Genomic DNA, 25,253 nt, shown 5'->3' on the forward strand with positions numbered 1-25,253 from the left:
TTTGGAGATTGGGTATTTTGAAATTCCTGTAGATTCTGGATATTAGTCTCTTATCAGATGAATTGCTGGCAAAGATTTTCTCCCATTCTGTGGGTTGTCTCTTGAGTCTGGTGACTGTTTCCTTTGCTGTGCAGAAGCCTTTAGTTTGATGCAGTCCCATTTGTTCATTATTTCTCTTAGATGCTGAACCTTTTGAGTTCTGTTAAGGAAGTCATTCCCTGTACCTATATGTTCCAGTGTATTTCCTACTACTTCCTGGAGTTGTTTCAAAGATTCAGGCCTCATATTAATGTCTTTGATCCACTTTGAAATGATTTTGGTACAGGGTGAAAGACAGAGCTCTAGTTTCAGTCTTCTACATGTGGATATCCAGTTTTCCCAGCGGCATTTGTTGAACAGGCTGCCTTTTCTCCATCATGTGTTTTGGACTCCTTTGTTGAAGCTCAGTTGGCTATAGATGAATGGGTTTATGTCTGTGTCTTCTACTCTGATCCATTTGTCTTCCTGTCTGTTTCTGTGCCAATACCATGCTGTTTTTATTGCTATGGCTCTGTAGTATAGTTTGAAGTAGGGTACTGTGATGTCTCCAGCATTGGACTTTTTGTTCAGAATTGCTTTGGCTATTTGAGGTATTTTGTGTTTCTATGTGTATTTCAGGATTGATTTTTCTATTTCTGTGCAGAATGTCATCAGAATTTTGATAGGGATTGTGCTGACCATGTAGATTGCTTTTGGTGGTATGGACATTTTCACAATATTGAGTCTACCAATTCACAAGCATGGGAGATCATTCCATCTTCTGATGTCTTCTTTGATTTTTCTCCCCAGTGGTTTATAGTTTCCATTAAAAAGATCTTTAGTTTCCTTCATTAAATTTATTCCAAGGTACTTTATTGTTTTTGAGGCTATTGTAAATGGGATTGTTTCCCTGATTTCTTTCTCAGTCTATTCATTGTTGGTATATAGGAAGGTTAGTGATTTCTGTATGTTAATTTTGTACCTGTGACTTTGCCAAAAGAGTTTATAATTTCTAATAGTTATTTTTTGTAGAGTTTTTAGGGTCTTTTAGATATAGGATCATGTCATCTGCAAATAGGGATAGTTTGACTTCTTCCATCCCTATTTGAATCCCTTTTATTTCTTGCTCTTGTCTCATTGCACTGGCTAGGAATTCCATTCATTATAATCCCCCCTGTATGATGACTAAATCCTAATAAAATTTATAAAAAATAATAAAAAAGATGAATCGGTCAACTTATCAACAAACAAGCTTTGACAATGTCACTGTCATGCCTCTTGTCCTTTTCTCACAGTTCGTCCATCTCTTTCCTCTCTCTGAACTCTAGATTCTGATTATATTTGCTATCCAAGTGCCCTCTGAGTCTGTTCACTGAGATGTCTAACAGTATGTGAAACTTAGCATATCCAAAATTGTACTCTTTTTTATCCCTCAATTTCCATTCTTTCTATTATTTCTCACAGTTTTTCCTGTCATTGAGAATGACTTCATCATTTTACATGTTCGCTTAGGTATGAAACCAAGGAATCATCTTTTTCATTTGTTAGTGGCCCTAGGGATTGAACTCGGGACTTGCTGGCTGCTAGGCAAGCACTCTATCACTTGAACCAGTCTTTTGTTTTAAGTTTGTTTTTCAGATAGGAAAAGATTTTGCCTGGGTGGCTTTGGACTGGGCTTAGATCTTCCTCTGATTCCCAAATCATTAGTATTACAAATATGCACCACCATGCCTGAACAGGAATCATATTTATTGTAATCTTTTGCCAATGCCCCAGAACTTATTCATAGTCAAGTTTTTCATCTATCTTCAGAATATGTTCTGAATTTGACTACTTCTCACCTTTCTCTTAGTCTACAGTTCAAGATACCATGATCTTTTTATTGTGGAATAAGGAAGTAGCCTCCTGACTCATCAGCTCCTTCCCCTGATGCCTCTTTGCTCTTTACACAGCATCCAGAAAGGTATATCAACTCAAGATTTCCATGAACAGCTTCCTTTCACACTCTGGATATAACACAAGCATTTTAGCTTCTGTCACATCATTTTCCGATGGTGTCATTAAAATAAGAAGTTTTCTGGTGACTTCTTGCCTTGTGTTTTCCTGACTTTGCTCATCGCCTTTGCCTGGGAGTTCCGTCTTTACTGTCACAGGTGGAAGTAGTAACCATCTTCCAGCCCAAATGTCATTCCATTTCAGAAGTAATTTTCCTTCCTTGCACTCAGATCGCACGTTACATTTGGGGTCTGAAAGCACAGTGTTTATGCACGGTTTCTTTTCCATGGTATGTTGTGTGTTCACTGATGTTTGAGACTTTAAATATTTGAAGATGAAAAACAAGGGAAAAGAAAGTCGGTACATCAAAAATAACTACAGTAACAAAACCCCACAAATGTAATATTCATTGTACTTATACCTTATGTCAAAGTTATAAAATTCAATTTCAAGTTTACTTCTGTCAGATTGTCACATGGCATTTTTTCAAAGGGAAAAATCAGGAAAGTGAAGAGTCATTTTTATTACTGGTTGTCAGTACTTCTTAAATGGCACTTAAGGTCCTTAAGGGGAATTTGGGAACACTGGGCTTTTCATATGGTAACATGTACCACTGGGATACCCTATAGAGAAGGCAATTGCTGAGGGGCAGTCAATAACTGTCCAATTCAAAGTTAAATAACCTATCTTATAGAGGGAATTATTTAAAAATATGAAAAAAATCAGTATCTAAAAGTAGATTATTTTCAAAAACATTCCTCCTTTTGTCACTCTTGGAAAAACAAAAAGACAACTTAAAATAAATAAAGTGTTATTCAACTTCCACTCCAACATGCATAACGGTTTAAAAAAAAATCTAGGAACAAATGTGTATCTAGCTGGAGCCAAATTGAACCAAATGCAAATGGGAATGTCTTCCTAATAAGGAATGTTTTCACAATAAAATGTTGACACATCCTTTAGTGTAACCAAAATGCTAGCAGAGGGTGTATGCATGAGAGAGAGAGAGAGGGAGAGAATGGATTTTTTTAGGGAGTTGATAAAAACTACCAATTCAGTGGCATTTAATTGAATGGGATCACTCATGTGGCTTTGGTAACTCAGCCATAAAGTAGTTCCTTTAGCCCATTTGACTTCTTTCCTAGTATCAATCAGCCCAGAGGTTTGGTATCTCTTGAATGAAAAAGGAGAAAAATGAATGAGGCAGATATCTGAACAAATACCTGCTGTTTATATAGAGCAGGGTGCTTTCTACAGCTGATCCCTTACCTTATTTGGCATATCCATTATTTGTACTCTTCTGCCTCCTCTTACGTAAACTCAAAGCCGTGCCATGCCTTCCTGATTTACTCTGATAAGGTTTCAGTGCCTGACTTTGACATCTGTTTTAATGACCTTGGGTACTTCACTCACATAATATCAATATCTGACTTGGTGTACATTAACTGAGAACATTAAATTAGAAAAGCAAGTTTTCAAGTGTGAATACATGTGTTCTAGAAGAAAAGCCAAGGAATATTGTTAATTGAAACTAATCAATTCAAAAGGAAGAATAGGTCTGCATTATGTGGAGATATAAGTGACTTGTACATACCATGTATACTATAATTTATAATGTATCCAAAAATTAGAAGCAAAAATGACAGAACAGATAAAAAAAAACTCAGATAATTCCAAACCACTTTCTTCCCCATGTATTTCAGATTTTCTTTCACAAAAGGAGAACCATTGTCAATGTGGTTTGGTAGATTCATTTGAATCATTAAATATTAGGAAAAGAAAACTTAGGCAAGATTATAAATAATAATTACAACCAGTGACAGAACACAAAGTGTAGTATTAATTCAATGATAACAAAGAGATAGAGTCAGAAATTTTATCATAAGGAAAACTTTATCATATATCAACATACTAATTGCATGGAAGAGAAAACAGTTATTGGTCAAGTATGGAATAATGTCTAAATAGTTTTTGGACATTGCTTTCCTCCTTTGATTTCTATTTTATTTGAATGTAGAAGTTATAGCTCTGGGACAAAAACTAAAGTAGCCTATGGTGAGATATGGTGATGACATATGGCTTGCTTCATGGAACAAATAAATACATGAGATAATGTCTGGGCAAGGGCATTACCTCTCATTGTTGGTGTATAATAGAAGTTTGTTGAGTGAATATCATAAATGAATAAATCATAAACTCTAATTAGATTATAACTTTCATAACATAAATGTCCAATACTTCTTAGGACAGCCTTTTAGCAGATAGTATTCTACCAACAGCTTGATTTAAAACAATATAGATTCAGAGTCAATATTTCATCAATGCCCTTAGTTCTAGAAATGTAGTCATTTTTGATTTAGCCCAGTACAGATTATTTACATTTAAAAGACTATTTCTTCCTCCTTCCCTCCATAGCTAGCATTAGGAAAAGAAACACTTAACAAAACAACATAGAAATATAAAATGTTACTAGAGAATATTTTTTAGTGTTTTTGGTTCATTGGATATAATTTTATTAAGAATAAGTTTTATTTATTTGTTTAAATATTTATATTTTCTATACTGGAGATTGAACTCAGGGCCCCATGCATGCTAGGCAAGTGCTCTACCATGCCACACCCCCAGTCCTCACAGCGCATTTTAAATGACTCAATACATTAGGCAGTAGGCATTAATACTATTTTGGACATACATGTCCTAAATATCTTGATTGTATTAGTTAATATATTTAATCAACCGCTAGACATATTGCATAGTGATTTGGGGAGGATTTGGGAGGCTGTTTTATTCCCCAAGCTTCTCCCAGTGGTGAGAATTTCTCACCAGAAGAGCACACTCATCACCTAATGCCACTCCCTTATTGATCAGTAGCACTGCAATCATTCAGGCCAGCTCGTGCTCCCTGCCAAAGCACTCTCACTTCGTCCCTGTGCCTGTATCACCTTCTATTGGCAGGTCTGGCCTAAGCTATTAATGAATGTCATTGTTCCAGTGAAGTTCTTTACATCCTAGCTAGGTCTTGTTGGCAAGGTGGAGTAGAGCGAGCGTGCAGTTATATGGATAATTCAAGTCACTATGCTTTGTCTCTTCTACTTGGATAATTCATTTGCTATGTGGACAACAGTGGAGAGCTCATTAACTTGTACTCATTTGGAGAATTCAAGTGAAAGCAATGTTTCTTCTGGAATGATCCAGCTAGTGGATTCAAATCCATATTTTACTTTGCTAGGGGAAAGCTAACCTTGGAAAGCATGGCTTAGGGTAGCAAGAACCCTGCAGGATCCCAACTCAGACATTCATGCTGGAACCTTTAACAAGCGACGTATTTCATTCTATTTTTATATAGTGAATACAATATCTAACCTCACATCCAATAAGTAGGTAGGTAAAATGCTTTGAGTGACTGTGGGTAAACAAGAAGTTCTGTGAGCTTAGTAAATCATCATTGGAAGTCAGCCCTCAGTTGGGCTGTGCTCATCCTCAGCTGAGTTCAGAAGGGAACTAGAAGAGATAGTTCACCATCTGAGGTCTTTATGGTTGCTAGGAATCTCAGGTTCAAAAAAAAATGTCCATCTAAATTTCCTGAAGGCAAAGAGAGTTTATTTTCAATATCCACGTGGGAGGGAGCTGAGTGGAGAGGCTACATCTTGGAAGGGGCATCCACTCCGTTCTCTCACTAGTCCTCTCCTGGAAGCTTGCTCAGGGAACTTCAGAATCTCAGCATATTTGCTTGTTTTCCATTCTTTGTAGTTTGCACAAGTCTTAGAATGGCCGCCCCTTGCTCCCCAGCTACATGCAAAATGTTCGGCAACGATTTGCCTCGCACAGTTTTCCAGTTTCATACTCTGGATGGATTGATAAGGTAAGGTTGGTTCTGCAGATCTTTTCAAGTCAGGTGCTGTGTATTTCATGACCATGAGTCTGGGGACCACTGCTAAGCCTGGGTTCACAGGATCAGGTGCTTGCTCTGAGCACTCATATGCAAGAGTGGGGAGAGCGGATTCTCTTAGAAAAGGGTGCAGTGTGGGGGATGGGCAATGAATTACCATGCCTGAAAAGTTGTAGAGTCCGTTTAGTGGTGTTTTTTTTCCTTTATCAGATGATGGTGACATAAAAATCACAAATATCAAATCCCATCGTGAATAAAGGTGGGGTTCTGAGAAATAATAAATGTCCTATGCAGACATCCAAAGAGTGCCCATTTTTTCCAAACACTGGGACATGGAACATAGCAGTGAATGTGACAGATGACATGCACTATTGCGCTAATTTACAGTGGGGGTGCTATGCTGTAAGCAAATGCACAAATTCTATGTAGGCCAAAGTCTTGCAGCAGTAAGTCAATTGAGGGCAAATAAAGCTTGGTAAAGGGCAAAGAATGCTGAAGGGTACTATTTACATGAGAAGACCTTTTGGAATGAGTATCATTTGATCTGAGAACTAAAGAGAACATTTGACTTTCTAAGGGAAAAGACTGTCAGATGGAAGGAAAAACAAGTGCAAAGGCCCTGAGGTAGGAACATGCTAGTTTGTGTCCTCCAGGATTCTGAGGGAGGCTATCATGGCTGGAGACCACAGAGCTAAGAGGTAAATAGTCCTAGAAGAGGGGAGCAAGAGAGAATGACAAGGCCAGGTTCATGTGGTTCTTTGGCTATGGTGAGAAACTTGAACTTTGTTCTATATGTAAGTGCTGGGCTTCAAGAGAGGGAATGACATTAGGTCTTTTACATTTTAAAGGCAATCACTTAGCCTCTGTTTGGATTACGGGCAGCAGTGAGCAAGAGAGGAAGTGTGGAGACTGTTTAACAGGCTGTTGCAGTTTGTGGGTTTGATTCAAACTGTATCAAAGGGTATTGGAAATGGTGAATGTATGGGGTGGGGATCTATTTTCACTGATGGATTTTGTGCTTATTTTGATTTGAGCTATGACAAAAGCAGAAGAATTAAAAATTATTCCAAGCATCTTGGTCTAAACGAATGGGTGCTTGGTGGTGCCATTTCCTGACATGAGGAAGATTCCGGGAGCCAGGGTGCTGGGGGCAGGAAAGCAAAGTTCATTTTTAGATGTGTAAATTTTGAGGTTTATACCAATTATCCCTTGCTAAACAGGCAATTAGATGTCTAATTCTGGAGCTGCAGGGAGAGATGAGACGGGGGAGCAATGAAGGGGTCTTTAAAGTGAAGTGCAGACAGTCATGGGTTGAGGTTTCCCTCTGCATCACTGGTGCTTTCTGTGTGTGGATTGCCTGATTGACTTTTTGTTTGCCTGCAGGGACATTTTTAGCTTTATCATAATTACGAGCAAATACTCACACTGATGATTCCACTTTACTTCTGAATTCTTTTCTCATATTGAGTTATAATTCCTTGCTCATAGGTAGAGCCATTTTTGGTTTTGCTAGCACGATCTTACTGATGTTGTGTTCCCTGCCAGATTATGACTCTATGTCTCTCACTTTCTTTAAAGTTATCCTAATACTCGCATTAATTTCCAAACCCTAATCCATCCTTTCTTACGGACTCATACTCTGCTGTATTTTTTTGGTACCATTTTGATTTTACACTTTAACAGATATTTCTGAAGAATCAGTATGCTACATGGTTAGAATTGTCACACTGTAGCTTTATAAATGTTCCAATTCGCTTATATATCAATCACACAGTTTAGAAAAGTGTCTCATAAATAGTGCTAACACTAGCAATAATCCACATTAGCATAAGAATAATCTGTAATGTTTAGGTAGAGTTTCACTGTTCACAAAAAAAAAAAGTTCACTTATATCATCTCACCTTAGCTCTTATTAAGACCTTGAAAGAGATGTTATGATTCTTTCCTGTTTCACATGCATTTCTGTCAAAGGGTTATTATGGCACCTGCTCAAGGAAACAGAAATGTAGGTAGGGGGAAAATGATACTTAGTGTCATTGTCTTATAATTTGAAATAATATTTACATTTAATTAGCTAGAAAATGAGAACAGACCAAAGGTACAGTTGTGAAGCAATTAAAGACACGGTGACCTGTTTTATATGAGCAAACACTGCTAACGGTGAGCACAAGAAACGAGATTTCCAAGAGTTCCTTATATCTCAGTCATTTCCAGGTGTATGTTAATTACATTGCTAATCATTTTTGTTGTTACTTTTAATATAACAATGAAAATACTACAAGTAGGATTATACCATTTCCAATAATTTTATGTCAAAATACAGAATTGTTTACAGGAAAGGAAGACCATCCCTGAAATATAAGGTGAACAGAATTGCTAAGGAGTCAAGGAAAATAAAAATGAATTCTCTGTCCTCTTCTATATAAAACATTCCCAAGTGAAACAGAAAAAGGTAGATAAAACTGAAAACCATGGAGACTTTCTCTTTTCCTTTCTCTGCTCATCATGGTTTGGAACACACTCCAGCTGTTGCTTCCAACATGGGTCTGGTAGACTTTGTGAACTCAAAAAGTTCCTTTCCTCATTAAGACAACTCACAGGAAGGAAGGAAGGGACCCTAGTGAATTCCCCCATCATCTATATTAAGAAATTATTTTTAATGTGCTTCAATGTCCTTTGACTAGAAATTGCTGCTTTTGTTCAGGCCAAGTTTCCTTAGACTAATATATTTTTTTTTCCTTCATTTTGATGAGTAACCAGGAAACAGGCTGTGTAACCTTAAATAAGTCCTCTAATTCTTCAGCCCTTAATTGCTCTGCTGTGAAGTGAGGTAGTTGAACCATCTGACCTCTATTCTTATTTCTAACTTTAAAAATCTATGAGTCTTTGACATGCATAATCTAAATACAATACACTGCCTGCCCTGTACCATGTGGTATTCTTTTGCAAGACTCAGTTCTTGTCTGTCTTTGGTCCATGAGCAGTTTCTTGTAGTCTCAAGACCACAAGTCTTGAGATTCAAATGTAGATCTACATCCCATTATACTCTAAGTTATGTTTGTGGGGATGATTGCTCCTCAGGATGTTAACAGTGATTGAAATAATTCCACTGGAGGTGATTTTAGGAGTCTCCTTGTTCAGTCCACCACTTGGAGATAAACAAAGAACTCAAAATAGGGGGTAAGTGCTTTGAAAAATCTTGCAATACAATGAAGTGCTTATGGCTATCAGCAGTGGTCTTTGTTTACCTGTCATGCCTGTGAATCCCTTATAAGCATGGTGCACAGAGTTCCAGGGGCTTAGATAAGTCATATTGAGCTAGGGTTCTTGTGTGGAACCTGAGAACCCCATAGAGGAAGACTAAGTACCAATGGTTTTATTTCTCAATCAGCAAAATACTTTTTTCTCATTTATATTTCCTGCAGTGAAAAACCTTTATTATAGATCAAAATGTCTACTTGATCAAAGTAGTCAGACCAATAAGAAATGGAAGGAAAAGAAGAGGAATCATCAAAATGGCCATTCTGCTTTCACACTGAACAAATGCTACAATTTCTATGATTCTCCCCTAGTTCTTCAGTAGTAGTAAAAAGATATAGAGGGTGATTGGAAATACTAAATTGAATACTCATTGTGGAATGCAAAAAGAAGTTGTTCTTGGGATGTAAAATCTTTTGAAGACCAAATATTCCAGAAGTGATTTCAAATTTATAGGAGTGTTCCTGAAATCACAAAGACTTATTTTAGTCTATGTAAGGAAGTACGTTGGGTGATATAATTTTATGCAATCCAAGCATGCAAAATAAACTTCCTTTTGACTGATCCTGCCAGAGGATAATAAAATTTCTTGTAAATATTAGAATAAAGTTGGTGAAAGTGGTAATTTTTGTGTGCACATGTGTATTAGGGCCTTTTTAGAACTCGTTTGTGGACTATAGCTACTTCAACTTTACTGCTCATCTGGGAGCTGTGTTATTAACAAGGTCATTCTTATCACATGTGGCAAATGCAGCTTACCTTAGTTAATTGTTAATGGCACAGACCTGTGGCTTTCAGTAACCAAGTTATCAGGTCACTGCCTTGTAGGACAGTTACTTGAAGTGAAACTAATTCCTTACTATGTTATCTTAAGCATTAAACAAAGTATCACTTATGAGAAGAGATCAAATGCATAAATTGAAGTGTCAGGAATATCTTTTTTCTTATGAAAATAGTAATAATGGTTTTAGGAAACAGGGTTGGATCTTCAAATATTTCTTGCATTTGAACCTCTGCTACATTCTATGGCTAACATTTTAGTTTAGCTCTAAGGTTATATTTTTAAAGAATTTGTTATTTCATGACAATATTTTTACGTCTTTAATCTTGTCAAAAAGTGAATTTTCTACAGTGAGAAAAAACTGAGGAAAATAAATGTCTGTTGCTTATTGAGCAAGAGTGAGACATGTAAGTAAGTTTTATTATTTTTAAATAAAGAAACTTGCACCAGAGTTAATGCAACAAGTCCAAAGCAAAATTTAGCACTCAGGGTTAATTTGGACATAGGAAATAATTTGTTGAATGACATCACACAAACTAAGAGGAACAAAGGAAGCCAAGTATATTGAAACTGTCAAGCAAAAAATAAAAAAAGACAGTTATTGTCTTAGTCCATTTTCTACTGATGGAGTGGAATCCCCAAGACTGAGTAATTTATAAAGATCAGAGATTTAATACTTATAGTTCTGGAGGCATGGAAGTTGAGCACATGACACTGGCACTTCACAAGGACCTCTGCTGTATCACAACATAGCGAGGTGTCACACAACAAGGGAGAATGCCTGAGAAAAATGAGGTCAAATCCATCCTTTCATCAGAGGTGCACTCCCATGATAAATTATTCCCATGTTAACTGCCTTAATTTACTCATGAAGATGGCTCCCTCATGACCCAATCAATCATCTCCTAAAACTTCCTCCTCTTGACTGTGTTAACATGGTGTACAATTCCTGCATGAGTTTTGGAGGGGACACTCAAACCATTACAGTTATACATTTAATTTCTTTCCTTGACATGGCCTACATAGTCAATCTCACTTAGGAATAGGGTAGAACTTTACAATTTTTAAGATGCTCATAGGAAGATGACTTGTTTTTCTTACAAAGGCACAATTATCCATGAGAAATTATGGAGATTTTCCTAAGAATAAATTCGTAAAAGAAGCAAACATTTCTTCGGATGTTAGAAAGCGAACTTGGTAAAGGAAGAACATTATATCAACAGTGGGGCATTTCTAACTCACTCTCCTTGGGCTGCCAATATACTTCCCTCAGGTCTTAGTTCACCTGAGATAGATTTTTCTCAACAATACTCACAGTATATGAAGCATCCATTGGCCACCACTTTGGGGTGCACCCTGGTTTCTTGTCCTAGAGGCCTACTCCTGTCAGGCAGCCAGTGGTGGTCCTGGTCAGTGCAAAAAAGAAAGCTGGTTAGGGCAAGGAAGAGCTGACCTCCAGCATTTCAACTGGATTTTAGATTGTTTCCATTTTTCCAATAAAAGAAAGGACCAACCTATCAAAAGCAATCTCCTTGTTTAATGCAATTCCCATCAAAATTCCAATGATATACATCACAGAGATTGAAAAATCTAACCTAAAGTTCATCTGGAAACACAAGAGACTGCAAATAGCCAAGGCAATGTTCAGCAAAAAGAGCAATGCTGGAGGTATCACAATACTTGACTTCAAACTATATTACAAAGCAATAACAATAAAAACAACATGGTACTGGCACCAAAACAGACATGAAGACCAGTGGAACAGAATAGAGGACCTGGATATGAATCCACACAACTATGCCCACCTTGTTTTTGACAAAGATGCCAAAAATATACTATGGAGAAAAGATAGCCTCTTCAACAAATGTTGTTGGGAAAAGTGGTTACCCTTCTGCAAGAAACTGAAACTAGAACCATGTTTATCACCCTGTACTAGTATCAACTCAAAATGGATCAAGGATCTTAATATCAGATTTGAAACTCTGAAGTTAGTACAGGCAGGAGCAGGAAACACTCTGGAATTAATAGGTATAGGCAAGGACTTCTTCGATAGAACCCCAGCAGCCCAGCAACTAAGAGAAAGAATGGACAAATGGGGCTTCATAAAATTAAAAAGCTTCTGCACAGCAAAATAAATGGTCTCTAAACTGAAGAGACACCCACAGAGTGGGAGAAAATATTTGCCAGCTATATATCAAATACAGGTCTGATAACCAGAATATACAGGGAACTTAAGAAACTAAACTCTCCCAAAATCAATGAACCAATAAAGAAATGGGCAAGTGAACTAAACAGAACTATCTCAAAAGTAGAAATTCAAATGGCCAAAAAACACATGAAAAAATGCTCACCATCTCTAGCCATAAAGGAAATGCAAATCAAAACCACACTAAGATTCCACCTCACCCCTGTTAGAATAGCCATCATCAAAAACACCAACAGGTGTTGGCAAGGATGTGGGGAAAAAGGTACAACCACTCTGGAAAAAAAATTGGAGGCTTCTTAAAAATCTAAACATAGATCTGCCATATGATCCATCAATTCCACTCCTGGGGATATACCTAAAAGAGTGTGACACAGGTTACTCCAGAGGCACCTGCACGCCCATGTTTATTGCAGCACTATTCACAATAGCCAAGTTATGGAAACAGCCAAGATGCCCCCTTACTGATGAATGGATCAAGAAAATGTGGTATTTATACACAATGGAATTTTATGCAGCCATGAAGAAGAATTAAATCTTATCATTCACAATTAAATGGATGGAAATAGAGAACATCATTCTGAGCGAGGTTAGCCAGGCTCAGAAGACCAAAATTGTATGTTCTCCCTTACATGCAGTCAACAGTCATGTTGTTGGACTTGAGTCACATGACAAGGGGAGAGCACATATGGGAGGTATGGGGATAGGTAGTAAACTCAAAACATGAAAGCATTTGATGTCCCCACTGCAGAGGAACTAATACAGAAACCTTAAAGCAACAGAGGTCAACATGAGAAGGGGATCAGGAACCAGTGTAAAGATCAGTTAGAGATAAATCAACTTGGGTTGTAACACATTTGTACATGGAAGAAAAAGTTAGGAATCTCTCTGTATAGCTATCCTTATCTCAACTAGCAAAAATGCTTTGTCTTCCTTATTATGCTTCTGTCTTCTCTTCAACAAAATTAGAGATAAGGGCAGAACAGGTTCTGCCTGGAAGCGAGGAGGGTTCGGGCGGTGGGGGGAGAAGTTGGGGGTGGGGAGCAGGGGAGGACATGACCCAAACAATGATGTACATGTCAATAAATGAATAAGAAATTTTCTGAATATTAAAAGCTATTTATGCTATAAAAAATAAAAGAATGAAAGGACTGAAATTTAGCTAATAAACTCCAGAAATCTGGATATGACACTGCTTAGGAGGAAAAACTCCTGGACCTGTTAGCTCAACAAGCAAAGCCTTCAAGGTAATGGAGGATCATAACACAACATGGATGTTTGAATCCTGTTCCTCCATCTCTAAGCAGTCATGCAACATAGTGGGGATGTCCTAGCACAGGTGTGTTGGCTTAGAGTTGAGTCAGATTGGAATCCTCATACACTACTGGAATGCCTCCTCTTTTGAAATATTTGGCCAAAAAAACATTTATTGAGTTTTCATGTGAGTAAAATACTGAATTCTTACTGGAAATGAATGTAGGGAAAGAAACTGAAAGTAGATATATTTTTAAAAATTCAACAAGAAGTCATAATTACACAGCAAAAAGTGAGGAGAGCAGATGCTTATTCTATGAGTTGTAATGCTATTGAAAGTCAGTCTCTGTAATTCATGACAAATAGATACAAAAAATGAAGACAGGGAAGAACAAAGGAAATCAGAATTTCTAAGAACATGAAGCTAGGTGTGGTGGTACATGCTTGCAATGCAACATTTGGGAGACTGAGGCAGGTGAGTTCAAGGCCAGCCCAAACTGCATAACAATACACTGTCTCATGAAACAGTAAAAGAGCTTCTAAGAATGTATTCATAAACACACCAGAAAAAATTTAGTGAGGAGCTTTTAAGTCCTCACCTTCCCTTTGCTTAGACTCCAACCATGATTTTAGGGTAACTTTATGGTGATTTCTACTGATATTTAAAGTGTTTTAGTGCAATATCCTGAAAATTATTCTCTACTCACTGTATTTAGATGTAGGGTTAGATAGAATATGGACTGTTTTTTATCTTAATGTTCTAGGCATTGGTCTATAACAGATACATTTAAAAGACCAACACACCATTATCTCTTAAGACCCTAAGATCATGTAGGTAGTGGAAACCCAGGAATCTGTGGGACCCTCTATCAGGCTGCCCAGATTGCTTAACCATTGTTCCTCCTCTATTAAATGAAGTCCAGCATCCTCTTGGGAAATGAGGGCTCAGCTCAGTTTGAAATGTTAAATACCTCCAGGGATAGAGAACATGCTCCCAGAATGAGCACATAACAACAGCCTCTCTTTGAGATGAGCTACAAAAAATAAAATACAATATATCAGAGGATTGCATCTCACCTTGTCAGTGTAAGAAGCCTACTCTCCAAACATCTATTCCATCATGCTCTCCCCATGGAATCTAAGAAATTATAAAGAGAACCTGAACAATCAGGTATAGAAGGAGCTGACTCACTCCCCAGAGCAGGGGGGGTGCTTGGCAGGACATCCTTCAGGTTCAAGATGTCATGGTATCTTTGACCACTTTCAGTTCAAGGCTTATACATAGGGAGTGTCGTCCTTTTTCTTCAGTGATTGCTTTCCACCAGACTCTGTTGAATCTTTTTCCAGCCTTCTTCATTCCAACCTTCTGTTTCTATAACAAATTACATGAAGTGATTAACTTATAAAGAAAAAGGTTTATTTTAGCTCATGCTTGTGGATGTTCCAATCTAAGATAAAGGTGCTCCGTTGCTTTGGGTCTCTGACAAGAGTGGTGCATCATGGTAGGTTGCAGTTGTTTACACCATCAACCAGGAAGCAGAGCCACACAGAAAGAAGTTGATACTGGACCCCCTTGGCAGACCCACAATGATCTAGGGTCCTTCCATCCGACCCCTCTTCCTAAAATGTTCCACTATTTCCCAATAGTACATTCTTGGGGACCAAACCTTTGACACATGGACTTTTGTTGGATACTCATGCACACCATGACTGTCGCATTACAAAGCTCAATAAAATTGGAAACACTGATCTCACATTTGATTTTCATATCCTCTCCCTCAGGAGATGAACACCTACTGGGAGGCTGGGTATGTCTGACATCTCTGTTTCTGAACTTCCTCATCAGTATCCCCTCAATACCAGCCACACTTCTCCAATACATTGGAGCTAGGAGAAAAGAGGGATGAGGTAAACATCACTTTGTCACTATCAAGAGGACCCACCGCCATGGCCATAGGAGTGTCTTCTGCCTGGCTCATCCTAACTGGCTGTCAGTTGTTTGTGGCAACTGTCTAATGCTGGCTGTCGTGTGAGGCAATTTTCTAAGTTCTTTAGCTCCCTTTCCACCTCTTACCACAGTGCACTTTTTTCTGACATGGTGCTCAACTCCAGCTTGAGCTTTTTATTCTAGTTCTTTCACCCTTGAGTACTTGCAAGATGGTGCATGACTGTCTACTTTTACTGTTGGGCTTGACTGACTCCCCACACACTTATACATCCTTCTGGAATGCAGGGTATAGATAACTGTGAGACTGCCACCTCATCTTGCCCTGCTATCTCTCTCCAGTGCCCTCTTAGAAAGTGTGATGTCCTTATGGGGACATGAGACACCAGGACTTGCTCTGGAAGGCAACTTTATGTGGCATGTTCTCTGGCAACCACTCTCATTTGTCTTCAGAGAGGTTCAGGGTACTTCTTTTTTGTCTCCTATTTGCAGGGTAAGAAATGTGCCTCGTTTGGGAAGTTCTGGTACCTTTTCTCTTTCTCTCAAAGTCTCAGCCTTATTTTAAATTGCTAGGTGTGGCTGGCACTGAGTTTAATATGGCTTATCCCTTCAAGTCTAAGTAAACTCTAATTACATCTACCTCTGACTTGGTGAATTGTCTAGAGTATGGGATTCTGCAATATTTATTTAGGCTCAGTTTTGAATAAACAAGGTTTTCTGTAACTCAGAGCCTTGTGCTTGCTTAAGCAAGCATTCTATCACTGGAGCCAAGGACCCAGCTCTTTTTGTTTCAGCTTGTTACTCACATAGGGTCTTGTGCTTTGGCTAAGCTGGCCTTACAGCATGATCCTCCTACTTCTGCCTCTTGAGTAGCTAGGATCAGACATGTGTGCTATCATGCCCAGCACCATAGTCATAGAATAAATGGCTTTATCAAGACTGATGAAAGTAATGCCACTAGAATTCCTAGAAAAGGAAGACTTAACCATTATAACCTGACTTAAAGTGGGAAAGGCTCAGAACCATTCTTGAGGTTACTTGCTTCTTTTGCACTCTGGTTTATTGGTTTATTGCAGACTGTATATTTCTTTGTGGAGGCTTATAGTATTCAGACTGGAGGTAAAGATTAAGCAAAGTGTTGAAACAGGAGCTGTCGTCAGACCCTGCTCCAAATGATCCCTTCTCCAAACAAGGCCATTCTGCTACTAGCATTGCCACTGACCTATGAAGAAATGACTCTCTGGAAAGACTGCAGCCTGCTGCATTTTGCACCCTGAGATCAGCTCTACTTTGGGGTTTCGGTAGCTTTTATTTATTTATTGTTTGACCTGGGCTGGCATTTATTTAGTTTTTGACCTTGGGAAACAGAGTTACTGTTGAATTCTGGAATAAAAGGGTGAGCTGCCACGCCAGCCTTCAGCTTGCCTTTGGGAAGGCTCATGACACATCACTGTGCCAACAATGGTAGACAGACTGCAAAACCCTAGAACATAGACTGGCCTGTTCCCAGTGTATGTGGGACCTTGGATAATATTTTTTTGCATATGGGTTTTATCCTTATAAACAAAATTCATGGACCCTTGTGAGAGAAAGTGACTTATCTACTTCAATTTCAATAGAATAATTAGTAGCAAAGAGATATTTATATTTTTATTTATTGTCCAATCAGTGCGTGTGAATTCTTTGTGGTATTTAGGAATTATCCTCTCCTGTTCAGATCTAGGAATTTCATGTTCTTTATTTTCAAGTGAAAAAATACTCTGTCCACCAGAATGATCAGACTGCCACATTGTGACAATGAAAAGGGTCATAGGTCTTTAGAATCTCTGTGTATTGAAACAATGTAGATATTCCTGATTTTGCATTTTCTGATATTCTTCATTTAGTGCCAAATAGACTGAAACTCATCACACTGTATCACTGATCAAGCAACACTGATTATTAGATTTTAAAGACTATCAAATATTGTTATTGTACTTTTTTGGTGATGAGTCCAGAAGCAAGTCTTACCCAGACTTTTTAGAATAATATGATTTGTTTTCTTGTCATGCGAACTTGCCTTTGGGATTTTATGATATAACTATAGAGCCATTAGTGGTCTCATCCATTTCTGTCCCGAATGCATTACGCCACAATCCTGTTGAACACTGATCTCAAAATTCCTTGAAAGGAATAAATGTAGCTCTCCACCCCCCCGACCCCGAGATGCACTTCACATAAAATTTGAAGCCCATGGAGGAGGTCGGTTATGTTTTTGTGGCATAGGGAGATGGGATAAAGGACTTCTTCTGTTCACCACTCTGGTATGGACCGGAGGCCATGATGGATGAGTGAGAGCTGATGAACATGGCTCTGGCCCAAGGGTCAGTGGATTCGTTAATGTCTTCTATTAACTCTATGAGTGACAGTGACCCCAAATCCATGTGTAGGCACCATTTTAGCTGCTACATCTCATACCATTGGCTGCCCTGCTTCATCAGCAGACTAGTGATAAAGTCCTGGAACACTATTAAAGTCATGAATGCTACAGCTTCTCCTTGGGGCATCTGGTCAACCCATATGTGGGGTGTGTGTGTGCGAAGGTATGGGTGTGAGGGGCTAGAGTTGAAGAGTGCTCTTCTTTCTGCTGAGTGGAGAATTAAGAGGCAGAAGGAACCTAAGTATCTACCCCAGTCAGCTAATTTCATCATACGTTTTTGAATAAGTTGGACAGAGGAGAAACTTTAGATTAAAATTAACCTGACACTACATTTGGGGGGCTCATGATTCCACTTTTTATAATTTATACTTTATAACAATAGAATAGACTGTATGTGAGTCAATTGTCTGGACTGGAGATAAAGTTATGTTTCCTCCTCATGGTTTCTTTCCCTGGCCTTCACCTCAGTTCCTATTTAGTCCTCTGAAAAGATGAGGAACTTCAAGTCAAGCAGGAAGAAGTCTATATCACACCCAACAGGAGCAAAATAGTACCAATCTAAAACTCAGCCCAAAGGAGGAAGAATTATAAAAGAGGTAGACTCAATAAAAGTTGATCCCCAAGTACTTATACTAAAAGAAACATCCCCAAAGAGATTTCCAATTGGGAGCAATTGCTTATGGGATCTTTATCATACTCCAACCCATCCCAAAGACACATGCCCAGCACCAACCATGTCTTTGTCTTTGGTCCTCAGCAGCACCCAGGGGTCCTGCTCAGAGAAGAGAGACTCTTGAGTGCCCTCTAGAGCTGGGAGCCTGACTGTAACTATTCATAGTCTTTTTGCAATGATCATGATAAATGTATAAAAATATGTAATTTTTTAGCCTTGTTTCAAGATGTGAAATTTGTTTGGTTTGGATTCTTTTGCTATAAATTAGGAGATAGCAATGATAAAAAGTCATGAATTCTCCTGAATCTTCTCCCACAAGGACTTCAAGTCTGCCACAATTTGAGAAAGAAACAAACAAATGAACTTGAAAATACATCATAAGGAGTTTTTGGAAAGGATTAGTTCATAAAAAAATTAGGACACCTGAAATATCAAAATAAATCTGTGACTCACAAACCAGAGCTCTTCACAGTGTATTATGTAACGTGTTATAGAACCTGGTGAACAAAAAGGGCCTATTATATGAAATGAAATATGTATGGGAATAATTATAACCATCTAGTAACTTTTTCTCAAAATATAGGCAAATAATTTAATTTTCTAGATATTTCATTTTTACTGAAACTCGTTCCTTAAAATGTTGAATTACATTATTGTGAAGGTGTTTGAACTTTGTATATTACATAATAAAGTGATATAAATATGCTTCCAATTTTCTAAATATTTCATGATAACGCAGTTGGAAAACATACTACTAATTATCTACAGAAAGTGATATGGGAAATTGTTGCTGTCTAAATTTCTACAATATAACAAAATAAACCACTTATCCAGGCATTTGGACAGTAAACTGTATGTTGTCTTAAACAGACAGAACTATGTTGGTTGAAACTAAATATCATGTAAGGGAAACATACTTTTAGGTATTTTCAGGTGACTTTTCTAAAACCAGTCAGTTATGTACAATAAAATCATGTAGTTGCTCAATAATTTAAACAATTTAAAAACAAAAATGGATTTCTTTTTTTTTTTTTTGTTTTGTGATACTGGGGCTTGAACTCAGGGCCTTCACTGTGAGCCACTCCACTAAACCTTTCTTTGTGATGTTTTTTTTTTTAAATAGGGTCTCATGGACTACTTGTCTGGCCTGGCTTCAAACTGTAATCTTCCTGATATCTGCCTCCTGAGTAGCTAGGATCACAGGCGTGAGCTACCGGCACCCAGCAAGGCTTTCAATTTTAAATTAAAAAGGTAAGTTATCTCTTCTTGGGGATTTACCATAGATTTTTAGAAGCAAATTCACTCCTGAGGTTGCCACTAGACTTCTTGCTTTGAAACAGTTTAGTGTAGAACTCAGTTTTCCAGTGCAAGAAGAGCATCCTTCTGCTCTAAGCACAGTGAGTTCACTGCCCTGAGTATGGTGGCAAGTGTACATTCTTGGAACAATCCCCAACTGAACTCCTTGCAGAAAACACATGGAGGATGATATGTTTCCCATCCACATGAAACCTATGCTCTTTATCAGAAAATATAGAATAATAAAAACAATGAGTTACAAAGGTAAAAAAGTGTTCAAAATGAAACTCTACTACATTACAGAGTATTAGAAATACTATGTGTCAATTTCTTTTTTAATTTTTGAAATTAATCATAAAGCATTTTAGCCAGAAAGAACAAAAATTTCAAAGGAATGAATAAATTGTGTCTAGGAAATAGTTAATAATTCACTGTGGCTGTAGCATGGAAGAAGGTAGGGACCAGACATAGTAAGATATTTGCAGTGATTGTGAAGAAGTCAAGAGTTTAGGGAGTATTGGGACATACCAAGGACTCAAAGTCATGCACATAGAGGAGGTAGTTGGAACTCAGAGGGGAAGGACTCAAGAAAAGCAAAGATGGTGGACAAACCCTTGGGGACCCTGTTGTCTAGGATGTTAGGAGGAGGGGGAATGATTGATAGGGCAGAGAAGAAGTTTTATAGAATTCCTGTGAGTGTATCAAGGGCAGAATAACCAACAGGGGGAAATGCTGCAAAATATTAATGAAGATGGAGACTGAAAAGGTGTAGGCCATAGGACTCAGGTTAGGAAGTGACTCCTCACTGCTGAGTTCACAATTCAGTGGGAAGATGATGGAAAAACGTTTAATCTATATTCATTTTAAATGAGACAGTTGTCTCCTAAAGGATCCTGTAATAAGAGGTACATAATGCATCACTGTAGAACCACCTGGGCACTTTGAAAATTATTCCTTTTGTGACTGGAGTTAACTTTTAAATTCTTAGGTTTTGAAAAGAACTTGAACTCTAATTTAGTAGGTAAAGGTACCCATCAAAAATTCAGGGAGAGACATGTTCAGCAAAGCTAGACATTTAATTGACTTTTTAAAGCAATTGAAGCTTTAACTTCTTTCTGTTTCATTCTAGGAATAAAAAAGTGTTCTTGGAAAACAAATGTTTTTCCTAGATAAAAACCATAATGAACAAACAAGAAGATCTAACCCAGCACAAAGCCAAGATGAAAGCATGAGGAAATGGAAGTTTTCTTTAAAAGAAAACACAAATAAACAGAAACACATTGCAAAGTTGCATTTTTTTTGAGATGAAGTCTTATTTGGAATAAGCATTCTGCAATAGGCAAACACAAGTTCAAATCAGCTGAATTCTCCTCAAGCCGAGGTTTTTGTTCCCTACTATAAGTATACTAATTGATCATCCGTTTAACCAAGGTCTGCCTGCCTGATATGACACTAAAGGTATTTGTGCTACTAATTGGTCATGAGCTACAGAGTTGTACATAAGCTAGAGTCTGCTTGAACCTGTGCAAGAATATATGTGTACATTAGCTTCTTCTTGTAAGAGGTGGCTTTTCGAAACAAATTTTTCTAAAATGAAGCATCCTTTTTTTGAGATTTATGACTTTTTCAAGGAAGCAGTATGAATTTACCTCCCTAATCATTCAAAGAATTTAATAAAGATACTGTTTAATAAAAGGGCCATTATTCTAATTTGGTGTTGGAAAGTCTCTAAAGTCAAAAGATTTATCTAGATTGTGTATATGAATCTTCTAAATCCTAAGATTATACACAGAGCAGTGATAGTGAAAATGTCCAACTAAAAAGAACTATGTTAAAATCAAATATAATATTTAAAAATATTTGTGACTGCTGCAAAGAAAATTATTTACATAAAAGAGAAGTTTTTTCACAAACAAATAATTAAATGGTCTTTTTTTCATTTGATCTTAAAATCCTTTTAGGTTTAAGATAAAATTTCTATGAGCTAAAGAGCCTTCATATTTTTTGTGCACATTTATAAGTGGAGATGAAGGTAAAAAAAATGCCTTATCAACTAAGAAGGTTGGGGAAAGGAGGATAATTCTATGGTCAAAAAGTTTTTTTCCAGTCACAAGGAAATTCAAGAACCCAAAGTCAGGTTTCCTACAATATTAAACACTTTTTATCTAAAAGCAAGCAGCATTTACCTATTGTTTAAAATCATTGAAGTGAGTTATGGTTGCATTTCATCTGTTACCTAGCAACTAACTATATAACTATAACTATCTTATATCGAAATATCTTGCTATCCAAGATCTAAGCAAATGTCTTCTAATTCAGTAGGAATTATTATAATTTTGTTCATAACCACTACTAATGCTAAAATGTTATGTTTTCTATTTGATTCATGATGAAAAAAACCTACAATCAATAGGAAGGAATACATGTTTTCTACTTATGCATATTTCTTTCTAATTTAAGCACTCTCAATGATATTAATATGTCATCATTTTGTCATTTGAGGTAGGAATTCAATTTTGGTCCACAATAGTTTTGGACTAGTAGATTTTCTTTGAGCATTGACTCTACTTCCTACCTGGTGGGTTTCTGGCCAAGTTTTTTCCTTTTCTGAGAATTTCCTGTACTGCAAGAGAGTTTAGAGGTGGTGAAATAATGATTTGACCAGAAGTTTGCCATTTTTGTAACTTAAAGCCTATTAGGATACCTTCCCCACCTTTTGATTTGGGACTGACAGAACCTTCTTGCTTGCATAGATACATGGTGATAGGGAGCTCTTTCTATAAACTATATTCATAATGCATTATCCAAATTTTCCAATTTAAAAATTTAATGTCAAGTGATACTGTATAAACATTTGTGAAGCAGATTAAGAATCATTAGTAATTTTGCATTTTAAACTCTTATTTTACGGTTAGTTGTCCTATACCTAATTCCACAGGTGGTTTGGAAGGTAAGGACACAAGGAATGTATCTTTACTGGGCTTCTAAGCTTTCAACTTTTCTCCACATAAAGCTGTGCTTTATTTCCCATGATTCAAGTGCATAATGAATGTAATTAACAGACAGCATAAGCAGAAGGAATCAGAAGTGATGGGTGACTAGCCCACATGGGAAAGGAGAATTCCAGGTGATTTTAAGCACCATCAATAGCATATAAGCTAAACCACTTCTGTGACATGAGTGTCCTTTATTCTAACTCTCTGTCTATCTCATGGAAGAGTTTGGAGAAGTCTAAGAGGTAAGCTATGAGCTGGAACATGATTATGGAGATACTTCACTGAGAATTATAACATAATGCCATATTTTTATCTATCTATTATCTTCAATCGTATTTACTAGCTATCATTTGTCTATCATCAATCAATCATTTGTCTCTGCTATCTATCATCTATCTATCAATCATCTATCTATCTGTCTGTCTCTGTCTGTCTATCTATCTATCATCTATTGTGAGAAGAGTGGACACAATGTTGACATTTCTGATTCTACAGCAGTAGTTTGTTGTAATAAAATCTATACCTGTCTTTAACAATTTTCTCTTTAATTTCAGTTTCATGTGGTGTCTACTCAATTGCTAGCTTTCTCATGTTTTAAGTTAAATATGTTTTTATTTAGATTGTTTTGATTTTGAATATTTCAGATGTCATATGTTTTGTTATTTTAGAGTAGTTCTTTGCAAAAAATAGAGTATGTACAATTTACTAACCATTAAAATGTAAAGCACTAAGCAATGCCCAATAAAAATCAATCTTCCAATGTTATCCTATTTTTTTTTCTCTGACTGCTCATTTAGTCCTCATGACTGTACTGAGTATAAGAGCACCTATAAAAATAAAGATTTAAAATAGTGACAAAGCCTAGCATTTTCATCCCATTACAAGTAAAAAAGGTCATGATCACTTGACTAAAGTATGGGCTCTTGAAGTCCATATAAAATGAGCTAGAATTGATTGGAATCACTGTAGTGAGGACTGGGGTCAACTACAAATACTAGAAAATGAATGAAAAAAATCACTTGTATAAAGTATTTTTGTTTGTTTATTCTTTTGTTTTCACATAGAGGTAATCCAGAGACAGGCATGGTGTCCAGCTCTGGTGTGATGGCCCTAAGACTTCTTAGAGTGTGGCCTCCATTCAGGATCCTCACACAAGATTTTTGTCCTTGTGCTTGACACCTCTTATTCACTCTCAGTGCTGCACTTAGTTTTGGGCAGGGGATGAAGAAAGAGAACAAGGCACATGTGAGTGGAATCTTCTCATCCTCTCACTTGAAGTTATATATGTCATTAAACAGCACTCACTTTTCTCCAGTTATAAGGGAGTCTGTAAGTTTTCACAAATGGAGATCTTGGGTACAAGTTTGGGAAGAAGGCACACTAGGCAGGCAGGCTGACATTAATGTCTCCCACAACCCATTGAGGTAATCCACTTCCCTCTTCATAAAGCTCTCCTAACTATCAGATTGTTCGTGCTTTCTTTCCTTTCTGCATATGTGTGTGCTGGGGATGGAAAATGATGAAGAGTTAGCAGGAAAGTGCTACATATTCAAAGATGTTCTTCTCAAGTTTGGGAAGCCTGGGAATCCCAAGTTCTGTGCTTGAGCAGTCATTTACTAAGTGCCGGGAGGAATGTGATACTTTAACACAAGCTGTGACACTGAGGAGTGAAGCTGGGAATGAGGACAGCTGCTGTGGAGAGTGGCTCCCACAGGGATCTAAGACATGTAATCTGCACTTTGATAATCACATGGTCCAATTTTGAGAGTATAGTATATTCTCTTTCTCATAGAATTTTTAAGAAAAAAATTCCCATACTTTAGTTCATTGTTCTTTGCATCTTGCCAGCTGAGCATATATTGTTTTTTTAGACATCATGGAGTAATGTGAACTTTTAACGTGTGCACTGAAAATGCTTCAATGTAGTTCTGTACTTTCAACTCCCTTGTTAGTAACACACATTTTATTATTATTATTATTTTGTTCATTTATTCACATGTGCATACATTGGGTCATTTCTTCACCCTGCCCCCCTTCCCCCCCTCCCCCCCCTCAGTTCCAGGCAGGTCCTGTTCTGCCCTTATCACTGATTTTGTTGAAGAAAAGACATAAGCATAACAAGGAAGACAAAGCATTTTTGCTAGTTGAATTAAGGATAGCTATGCACAAAAACTATTGTTTTTGTGTACTCATGTGTTATGACCAATGTCGATTCAACTCTAACTGATCTTTACATTGTTTCCTGATCCCCTGCTCATGATAGCCTATCATTTTAGGGTTTCTGTATTGGTTCCTATGGAGTGGGGACATCAAACGCTTTCATGTTTTGGGTTTTCCACCTATTCCTATATCTCCTGTATGTGCTCTCCCCTTGTCTTGTGATCCAAGTCCAACCACATTGCTGCATTTGCCCTACATCTAAAGTCCGCATATGAGGGAGAACATACGATTTTTGGTTTTCTGAGCCTGGCTAATCTCGTTCAGAATGATGTTCTCCAGTTCCATCCATTTACCTGCAAATGATAA

At 37.4% G+C, this 25,253-nt stretch overlaps 1 long non-coding RNA gene across 1 annotated transcript; it reads left to right on the forward strand.

Annotated features, from left to right (window-relative positions):
• The first annotated feature begins 6,388 nt into the window (after positions 1-6,388).
• Positions 6,389-23,490, forward strand: LOC141417558 (uncharacterized). The gene is made up of 3 exons (XR_012442205.1): positions 6,389-6,526; positions 19,559-19,686; positions 20,861-23,490. It is a non-coding gene; the product is annotated as an uncharacterized lncRNA (long non-coding RNA).
• Positions 23,491-25,253: the final 1,763 nt, after the last annotated feature.

Source organism: Castor canadensis, chromosome 15 (genome assembly GCF_047511655.1).
Source record: "Castor canadensis chromosome 15, mCasCan1.hap1v2, whole genome shotgun sequence".
NCBI classification, from domain to species: domain Eukaryota; kingdom Metazoa; phylum Chordata; class Mammalia; order Rodentia; family Castoridae; genus Castor; species Castor canadensis.